General features: G+C 41.2%; 1 long non-coding RNA gene and 1 pseudogene across 2 annotated transcripts in view; both read right to left on the bottom strand.

Moving 5' to 3' along the window:
- Positions 1 to 3,734: 3,734 nt before the first annotated feature.
- Positions 3,735 to 3,852, bottom strand: LOC112478459 (annotated as a pseudogene).
- Positions 3,853 to 7,377: 3,525 nt separating this feature from the next.
- The window catches only part of LOC112478441, a 24,943-nt gene continuing 21,726 nt past the window's right edge, over positions 7,378 to 10,594 (bottom strand). Inside the window, exon 4 of one of the 2 annotated variants that reach the window (XR_003045831.1) lies at positions 7,378 to 7,466. This is a non-coding gene — a long non-coding RNA (uncharacterized LOC112478441). Of the gene's footprint in view, positions 7,467 to 9,118; positions 9,167 to 10,594 lie in introns of those variants that run through there. The other variant, XR_003045832.1, reaches the window with a different exon arrangement.

The following is a 10,594-nucleotide window of genomic DNA, read 5'->3' as shown; positions in this document are numbered from 1 at the left end:
CGCTCTTCCTTGGGAAGAGTCACATGATCCAGAAGAAGCTGACTCCACCCGAGGATCCAGAAGGGGGCATATGACCCAGCCCTAGCAGTCAGAGCATCATATCTTCTCTCCAACCACCTCCAGTCCCGCCCATTCCTGACCACTACAGAGGTTGCTTCACGGCTGGGGCTGCGACCCAGTCAGAGCTGGTTAAATCAGGGCTCACTGGCGTGACCAGGAGATGGGCCCATTCTTTTACATGGGACTGATAAACACAGAATATGGCCCTAGGAATATGAACTTCTCCAAAAATGAGGCCAAAATGGATAAAAGCAGAGCCAGGCAGCTTTCATACAACATGTTATAAAGGACCTGGATTCAGCCAAGCCTGAAGCTGAAATCTTTTCAGACATAGGGACAAAATATTCCTTGTTTAAGATTGGTTTGGTGTTGCATAACTCAAAGCATGGACTTAGGGTACCAGCTAACTTAGGGGACTAACGGAGAAGTAAAAGATTTCAGCTTTGATAAACTTATTTAGAATTTTGCAATCAGAAAATCTAAAGACAATATTAATTTTGGCCTACACACACCACACACATATTTTGAAAAATAACATTTCAGAAAATAACATTTGGATTCAGAAATCTAAATTACTTTCAGAAGTGAGAAGCACACAATCTTTTTGCTCTAGAGGTCATGTGACTGCAAGTGAAAAATCCCTGACTGATACATTCCCTTGAGCTCTGTTTTTCTGTAGCTAATGTCCTACTTGAGCCTACAGGATAGAAGTTCTTGGAAATCAGTGACTTTGTTTTTGTGCTCCCACCATACTAAGCACAGGGCCAGGCCCACAGGGATACTCAGAGATGAGTGTTTGAGGACTGGAAGGATGAGGAGTGAACACTCTGTCCTGGCCCTCCCCGCCCTACCCAGGAGACAGCCCAGGGCCCTCAGCCTCCCCGCTTCTCCCTAGGCCTGACCTGGTAGTGGGCAGCCCTGCCCTAGGCTTCCTGCCTGCCACACCTAGCCAGTGGCTTCCGAGGCAGCGGGGGCCAGAAAGCAGTGATTGCCCTGATTGCAAGAGCTCTGTGTCCCCAGGGATACTTCCGAAAGACAATGTGAGTCTCGGAAAGACTTCCAGGCACTTTGGCAGACATCTGGAGAGGGGCCAGTGGCATCTGGGCCTTAGCTTATGAAAGCTGTCTGCTGGGGGTGGAGACAGAGGAGCTGTGCCAAGGCGAGCAGCTCTGGAAACCAGCGATGGGGGGAAGACTGATGGTTGGCTGAGGAAGAACAGGAAGAAGAGGCCAGGCCTGGGGGCCCTGATGCTTAGTGGGCTCAGGAAGACCCTCAGTATTCTCCCTCTGCTTCTGGCAGCCTGTCTTTGGGTAGCCATCTTACTCTGGGGCGCTATACAGTTCATAAAACCAAGTGCCTGAGTGACATTACATTGTCAGCAGCAACTGGAACAGTGATATATTTGGTGCCTTGTTCTGGTGTATTAGTCAGGACAGACAGACTAGTCTGCTGCAGTAACAAATGAATCTCCAAATCTCAGTGGCCTAACACGACAGAGGTATATTTCTCATTCTCACAAAGCTGTGAAAGTTGGGCAACTCTTCAGGTCGGCTGTCCTTTGTACCATGACCCAGTGATCCAGGCCGCTGCCTTCTAGTGGGTCCTCCATTTCAAGCCTCTACAGTCACCACTAAAGGAAGAGAGAACAGGATGGTCAAAGTCCAGCACTTAAATGCTTTGGTCCAGCAATAACACATGTCTGTTCACAGCCCATTGATCAGAGTTAGTTACATGGCCCCAACCTGACTACAAGAAAGGTTGGAGAAGCACATGGCTATTCAGTGAGCATGAGGTGCTTCTGCCATATGGGGTGTCCCATGGAAGAGGGAGACAGGCACAGAGAAATTAGCAGGCTTTGACGTTGGAGACCTAGATTCAAACCCAAGTTTTTTTATTCATTAGCTATGTGACCTTGGGAAAGTTCATTTCTCTGAGCCTTGTTTTCCTCATCTGCAAAGTGGGGATAAAATAAAAGTCCCAACCTCACTAGATTGTTGAGAAGACTAATCAGATATTGCTCATAAAACATGCTTAGTGATGCTTGGCATAAAGTAAACACTAATAAATGGACACTATTTGATTAGCCTCATTTTGTTTAGAAAAAGTCGAAGACACTCAACATCTGATTGAAAAATATAGCTGAGACATCAACAAAGCTTGCATCAGCCCATAGCCCCCCTTTCTACAACTGCCCCCCTCCTTTGCTCAGCCCAGGGTCCCCTTGCTCTTCTTCCCTCTCCTCTAGAAGGACCTAGAAAGACCTTCAGGGTGTGAAAATTCTACCCCTCTCCCAGGTACGTGTATCTGAAGCCTTGGTGTTGGCTGTGGGGAGAAAGTCTTGGTCCTCAGCTGAAAGAATCACAAACCTTACGAGTGGAAGAAAAGGGGGAGCTCTGTCCCCAAATGTTACTCCAGTTTATGTTTAGGGCAAACACGGTGCCCAGAGAATGGAAGACCTCAGTGTGGACAGTAAGACCCCTGAAAAGCTTCTTGGAGGAGGTCATATTTAGGCAAGTGCCAAGAAGCAGGGGAAGCTTGAGACGGCTGAGAGGGAAAGCAATTTCAGGGACAGAGGAAGCTATGAGAAGCCCAGATTGGGAGTGGAGCTGGGGACAATCCCTCATATACAAACAGCCCTCCACAGTTTAAAAAAGCAAGGTCACACGACCGGATAAAAGTCAGCAAGCAGGGCTCAAAGGAAGGGACAGCAAAACCTACACTCTCCTTTCTAGGGTCGAATTGTCACTGGGAAATAGCTGGCAAGCCAGGGGCCACATTTCCCAGACTTCCTTGCATCTAAGTGTGGCCCCATGACAGGTTCTTGTCAATGGAATGTGAACGGAAATATGTGTGCCACTCCTGTGCCAAGGGTTTTAAGAAGTGGTTATGCCTTTCATGGGGTGTTTTCCTCTCCTACTAGGTGGGTGACGAGGATGATGGTTCGACCAGGGGATGGCAGAAAGGCAGAAAGCCTGGTCTCTAAATGGCCACATGGAAGAAAGCCACCTGCAAAACAGGAACAACTATTAACAGGTACATGAGTGAGAAAGAAACACAATATATTTGGGGTTTACTTGTTACAGCAGCTAGCATTGTCTTAAAACGTGGTAAGTACACCTTTCTTTGAATGGGCTGTAAGAGCATCATGGGAAGTAGAGAGGGGTGACAGCCCCACAGGGCACTGCCAATGCACCACCCGACACACAGCCCTGTTGCCTAGCAACAAGGTGCTCCAAGCCTTTCTCCCTCCTCTCCCCTCACACAACCTTCCTGATGAAGCAGGAATAGAACCTAGGATGGGTGGTATTTGGGCTTGTTCAGTTTTCTGCTTCTTCAGACTCCTCAGAGCATGAGTTGGGAGTTTTTGCCCTTGCGGGAGATGTGGGTAGCTAACTCTAACTGGGTAGGGCAACATGATTAAATTTGGCCAGAGAAACCATTGATATTTGTAGGGGAGAGCTGAAAGCCAGGGAGATGTGGGTAGCTAACTCTAACTGGGTAGGGCGACATGATTAAATTGGCCAGAGAAACCATTGATATTTGTATGGGAGAGCTGAAAGCCAGCCCAGAAGTTTGGCTGTGATTTTTCTTTTTTTGGCGAGGCAACCCTTGGTTGACCTCACAGATTGCAAGGACCTTGTCAGTTTACAAGCCTTTATTTTTTTTATTTTTTACACCTATAGCACCTGGTCTTCCTAGGTGGTCTCTCACCCAAGTACTAACCAGGACCGAACCTGCTTAGCTTCCGAGATTGGACGGATCGGGCTGTTTCAGGGTGGCATGGCCGTAGACTGGCTGTGATATTTTTCGCAAAGTAAATCTCAGGTATTTTAGCCTCCATCTTCTTCCCGCAGGCTAAGCCAGCTAAAGACCAGAGACTACGGCAGCTTCTCATAGAGAGGGTAGAATATGCTACCTATACTACCAAGGCCAGCTTATTTGTCCACAGAGGACCACACTCATCCCAGACCATGGTGGCAGCACCCTCACTAGAGCACTGCTTGAATGATGCAGCTCTGGAGGTTGGGGAGGAGGGACACAGGAGCACTTTCCCAAGGCCCCTTGGCTCTGCCCTGCCTTCCCTTCCCGGGAGAGTGTTGAGGATGGACCTCCCTTCTCAGGAACAAGGAGAAAGGAAGGAAGTTGGTCTTCTGCACTATACTGTGTATCTAACCTCTCTCCCATCATATGGCCACATTATATCTGACCCTCTCAGATCCTCTACAACTGCCTGTAAATAAATTGCATCTTCCCCATCCCCACTTCCCCATATGTAGGATCTCCTGATGGACTGTCTTTTCTGTCACAGTCTGGCATTCAGTTCTGCTGCCTACAATAGAAAATGAAATTTGAAAAATTTTTATTTGCCATAGCATAAAAAAAACCATGAAATATTTAGGAAAATATTTGACAAAATATGTATAAGACTCTGCACTGAAGATGACAAAACATTGCTGAGAGAAATTCAAGAAGACCTAGAGAAATGGAGAGATATGTTCACAGATTGAAAGACAATGTTGTTGAGAAGTCTATATACTCTCCAAAATGATCTTTAGATGCAACTCAATTTCAATCATAATCTCAGTAGACTCTTTTGTAAAAATCGACATGTTGGTATGGAAATGCAAAGAACCTAGAATATCCAAAGCATCTTGAAAAAGAACAAAATTGAAGAATTTACCTTATCTGACTCCATGACTTATTATAAGGCTACAGCAATCAAGACATTGATGGAATAGAATAGAGAACCCAGAAATAGACCCGCGATTAAGCGGCCATTTGATTTTTTATAAAGTCACCAAAACAATCCATTGGGAAAATGAAAGTCTTCAACACATGGTGCTAGAAAAACTAAATATCTATATAGGGGGGAAAAAAAAAACACTTTAATCTCTGCCTCACGCGATTCATAAAGTTGATTTGAGATAGATTATAGACCTCAATCAAAAGCCAAAACCATAAAGCTTCTAGGGACTAGAAGGAAAATATTTGACAAAATATTTTTGGGACTAGAGGGTAGGCAACAGTGTCTTAAAATAAGTCACAGAAAGCAATAACTATTCAAAATTGATAAATTGGTCTTCACCAAAATTGAAAATTCTGCTCATCAAAATACACCATTAAGAAAATTACTGCAGACCTCAAACTGGGGGAAAAAAATTTGCAAAACATATCTTACAAAGGATTTGTATATCAAATATATAAAGAATAATGACAAGTTAATAATAAAAAGATAAAGAACCCAATTTTTAAAACTACAAAAGTTTGAATGAACCCAATTTTTAAAACTACAAAAGTTTGAATGAACACTTCACAAAGGAAGATATACAGATGGCCAAGAAGCATATTTAAAGAGTGCTTAACATCATTAGTCATCAGGAAAATACGAAATAAAACCAAAATGAGACACCAACATACACCTACCAGAACAGCTAAAATTAAAGACTGACAAGATCAAATCTTGGCAAGGATGTGGAGCAATCAGAACTCTCCTACATTGTTAGTAAGAATATAAAATGGTAAAACTACTTTGGATGAAGATTTAGTAGTTTCTTAAAACAAAAGCTATCTATGAATCAGCAATTCCACTTCTTGGCATTTATCTGAAAGAAATGAAAGCATATGTCCACAAAAAGAGCCACACAAAAATGTCCATAAGTGCTTTATTCATAATTGCTAAAAACTAGAAATAGCTCTTTTGGAATAATGGAATATTACTCAGCCATAAAAAAAGAAATTAACTACCAATGCACGCAACATTATGAATGAATCTCCCATTATGTTGAGAGAAAGAAGCTAGACACAAAAGAGTATATATAATATAATTTATATGAAGTCCTAGAACAGGCAAAACTAATCTATGGTGAAAAAAATCAGAATAGTGGTTGCCTGGGTCAGGGGAAGAACGGACTGACTGGGAAGGAGTATGGGGGACTTTCTGGGGTTATGGTTGTTACTATATCTTGATAAAGGTTTGAGTTATACAGGTACAGGCATTTGTCAAAATTCATCTAATGTATAATTAAGATCTGTGCATTTCTCATTTATAAATCTTACCTAAAAAAAAAAAAAAGATAAATGAGTATTGAACTCTAGTTAATTATATACATCCTGAAATGTTCAGGGGTAAAATATACTAATGTCTGTAACTTTGTCTGAAATGGTTCAAAAAAATAAAAAGATGGAAAAGGATAGGTGAATGGGTAGGTGGATGGGTGGGTGGATGGATGGATGGATGGATGGACGGACGGATGGACAGAGGGATAGATATGTAGATATGTGATTAAGCAAATAGAGTAAAATGTTAACTATAGAATCTAGGTGGTAGATATATGAGTGCTCATTACAATTCTAATTTTCCTTATGTTTGAAATTTTCCACAATAAAATGTTTTGGAAAAAAGGCAAAACAAACAAATCTTCATCAGGAAGTCTGGATCATTTTCTCTTCTTCTAAGAGACCATTGAGATTATTCCATCAAGCCTCAATTCACTGAACAAAGTTGCTATCACTCTGTCCCAAGCTTAGACACTTGTCCCAAGCTACCCACCCTCTCCTCGTCCCGCCAAACCCTGCCCCTGGGCTGTCTGGATCTTCCACTCTACCATACTCTCAACCTCTTCTGGAAATTTCCCCACACCTCCTGGTCTTAATGGAGACGAAGGTAGCCTCTGAGACATTGCCTCCCACTCGAGAAGAAGCTATTTTTTCTTTCATATTCCAAGGGGGAGGTGTCTTCTTTGCTTCCCGCCACTCCTTCCAAATCATTTTTCGTCTTCCTTCCCTCAAAAACTCTAGATCCTTCGAAGTTCACACTGGCTAAACCTCTGCGCCTCTCCCCAGATCATCCTCCTAGTTAATCTCATCTCTGGTTCCAGGCACAGCCTCATTCAATCCCCAAGATGAACTCAACATTCTTGTGAATTCACTGTCCCCACAGATGACCCTTCAATGATCTGGCCTCTCAGTTTCTTGACCTCCTCACCTCCAAAGTTCTTTTCCTCTACACCAACTCAGCCACCCATTTCCCGTAGCACATTCTAGACCTTGTCTCACCTCTGACATCTTGATTTCAGGCATCCCACACCTGGACACTATCACCCTTCCCTCCTGCTCTTGACTCTCATTCTGCTTCCGCACCAGTGCTCTGGAGATCTCCAACCCAGTGACCTCACCACTTTTCCTCCACAGCCCCTTCCTTAATCCCTTATTCCCTTCCTGCCTTCCCACCAAAATGCTCTACCCCTCCCCTCCTGCGTTAGTTTTCTCTATAGCATTTACCACCTGCTAACATCAATAAAACTTACTTACTCATTTTATTAGTTGACTCTCTTCACCCAGGAGAATGTATATTCCATGAGGAGAGGTGTTTTTGTCTGTTTTATTCCCTGATGTAACCTCAGCACCTAGAGGTAGCAGACCACTTCAATAAGAAACTAGAAGCAACCCTTGAGGGTGACAATTAAAAGAATGTCCCTGCTCCTCTCCAAGACCATTTGCTCCACATGGTTCTTGTGGATCATGCCATCTCCTCGCATCTTCCCAGGAACTGGACTCTTAAGATGTTCTATCCTCTCTGCCATCATCAACTTCTCCTTCTGAATCAGATCATGTCACTTGTCTCTGTCTCCCATCTTCACAAATTCTTCCTTTGACCCTTATGCGCATCCGACTACTGTGTCATTTCTTTGCCCCTCTGCCTCAATTCCCATTTATTCTCAACCCACTTCGGCAGCCATATTGGCCCAGGAAGTGTCCCTTAGGATGGGGAAATCATGGTGTTAGAATCAAACGGAAAAACATATAGGGCCTGGGTTCTTAGTGAGCCCCAAGGAATGACAGTTCCAACCCTGGACTACCTTCCTGCAGGTTTCTATTTGGTCTGAGAGAAATAAGTTTATCTTTTTAAGCCATTGGTATTTTGGGCTTTCCTCTTATATGAAGTAAGTGAATCCTAAGTGATAGGTCTTATCTCTCCTACAAGACTGCAAGCAATTAAGGCTAATAGCTGTATTTCTTTTATTCAAAATGCTTTACGGAACATGGATTCTAAATAAATGTTTCTTGAAGTAAACGAGCTCTTGAAAACTACTCAGAGGCATCAAAACAGTACCAGCCTAGGGTTTGCAGCTAGGGTTTCTTTGTTATGTCGACAAAGGCAAGAGAAAACATACTGAGGAAGTGAGAGGAAGCGAGAGGTTGTAGGTAATGATTCATGTTTGGTTTCATTCTGTTTGTGTGAAGGCTGATGAAATTTATCAGTCAGAGGGTACAATGAGTTCCACTTCTAGGTTTCTTTTCTTTTTGTAACAGCTTTATTGAGATCTAATTTGCATACCATGCAATTCACCCACTCGAAGTGTACAATTCAATGGTGTTTAATATTCACAGTTATGCAACCATCAACACAATTTTAGAACATTTTCATCACCTCGAAAAGAAAACCCATAACCTTTAGCAGTTGTTTCCCATTCCTCCACTCTGCCCCAGTCTCGAGTAACCACTAATCTACTTTCTGTCACTATAGACTTACTTGTTCTGAACATTTTATATAAATAGGAACATATGATATGTGGCCTTTCGTGTCTGGCTCTTTTCACTTAGCTTGTAAGATTCAACCATGTTGTAGCATGAATTAGTATTTTATTCCTTTTCGTTGCCGAATAACACTCCATTGTTTGAATATGTCACATTTTATTTATTCATCTGTTGAAAGACATTTTAGTTGTTTCCATTTGGGGAATATGAATAATTATGAATAATACTGCTATGAACATTCCTGTACAACATTTTGTATATGTATGTTTTTAATTCTCTTGGGTACATACCTAGTAGTGGAACTGCTGGATCACATGGGAATTCTGTGTTTAACCTTTTGAGGAACCCGCCCCTCTGGCCTGCAGCTGCTTGTGTGGGTGTTGCCATCAGCCAGAGGTCTGTCAGGGCCTCAGTTAGGGTCAGATGAGTTTTTCACTGTTTTCCAAAACAGCTGCATCATTTATGCTCCCACCAGCAGTGTATTTCTCCACATTCTCACCAACAGGTGTTATCTGTTGTAGTGGTGGTGGTGGTTGTTATCATCGTTGTTATTTTTATTATAGCTATCCTAGTGGATAAAAAAATGTTATTAAGGTTTTGATTTGCATTTCTCTCATAACTAATGATGCTGAGCATCTTTTCATGTGTTTATCGGCCATTTGTATCTCTTTGGGGAGGAAACGTCTATTTGGATTCTGTGCCTATATTTATTTTTTAATTTTTAATATTTATTTTTTAATTAGGGTTGACATGCAATATTATTTTATATTAGTTCAAGTGTACAACATAGTGGTTAGACATTTATATACTTTACAAAGTGATTCCCTCACTCAGTCTAGTACCACCTATATTTTCCTGTTTTTAATTGAGTTATGTCTTTTTATTGTTGAATTATGAGGGTTCTTTCTATATTCTGGATACTAGGCCTTTATCAGATACATGACTTGCAAATATTTTCTCCCATTCTAGGGGTTGTCTTTCACTTTCTTGATAATGTCCTTTAAGACACAAAAGATTTCATTATGATGAAGTCTAATTTATCTGTATTTTCTTTTGTTGCTTGTGTTTTCTTGGCGTCATATTTAAGAAACCATTGCTTAACTCAAGGTCATGAAGATTTACCCCTATATTATGTTTTCTTCTAAGAGTTTTACAGTTTTAGTTCTTACATTTTGGTCTTTGATCCAATTTGGATTAATTTTTGTATATAGTATGAGGTCAGGATCCAACTTCATTCCTTTGTATGTAGATACCAAATTGTCCCAGCACCATTTGTTGAAATTCTTTCCCCATTGAATTGTTCTGACATCCATGCCAGAAATCAACTGACCATGAAAGGGAGGGTTTATTTCCAGACTCTTGATTCTATTCCACTGATCTTATGTCTGTCCTTATGCCAGCGCCACAGTATTGGATTACTATAGCTTTGTATTATGTTTCAAAATTTGGGGTGTGAATCCTCCAAATTTGTTCTTTTTTTCAAAATATTTTTGGCTATCCTGGATCTCTTGAATTTTTATATATATTTTAGAATGAGCTTATCAGTTTCTGGAAATAGACAGTTTTCAAAAGTATAAAGTTTTCAAGAATATAAAGTTTACGCTTCTTTTGTTAAATTTATTCCTAAGTATTTTATTCTTTTGGATGTTGTTGTAAGTGGAATTACTTTATTTTCAGGTTGTTTATTGCAAGTATAGAGAACTACAACTGATTTTTGTAATCTGCAAACTTGCTGTACTTGCTTATTAGTTCTAATAGTTTTTTAATGGATTCCTTAAGATTTTCTATTTAAAAGATCATGTCACCTGGGAATGGAGACAGTTTTACTCCTTCCTTTCCAGCCTGGATGTCTTTTATTCATTTTCTTCTCTAATTGCTCTGGCTAGAATCTCCAATTCAATGGTGGTTTTTTGGTGTTTTTTTTTTTTTTTTAACAGCTTTATTTAGGTATAATTGATATACAAAAAACTTGCACATAATTATTTTTATTTATTTA

The sequence above is a fragment of the Pteropus alecto genome, unplaced genomic scaffold (genome assembly GCF_000325575.1).
Source record: "Pteropus alecto unplaced genomic scaffold, ASM32557v1 scaffold313, whole genome shotgun sequence".
NCBI lineage: Eukaryota > Metazoa > Chordata > Mammalia > Chiroptera > Pteropodidae > Pteropus > Pteropus alecto.
This window is presented reverse-complemented; position numbering and strand designations above follow the sequence as displayed.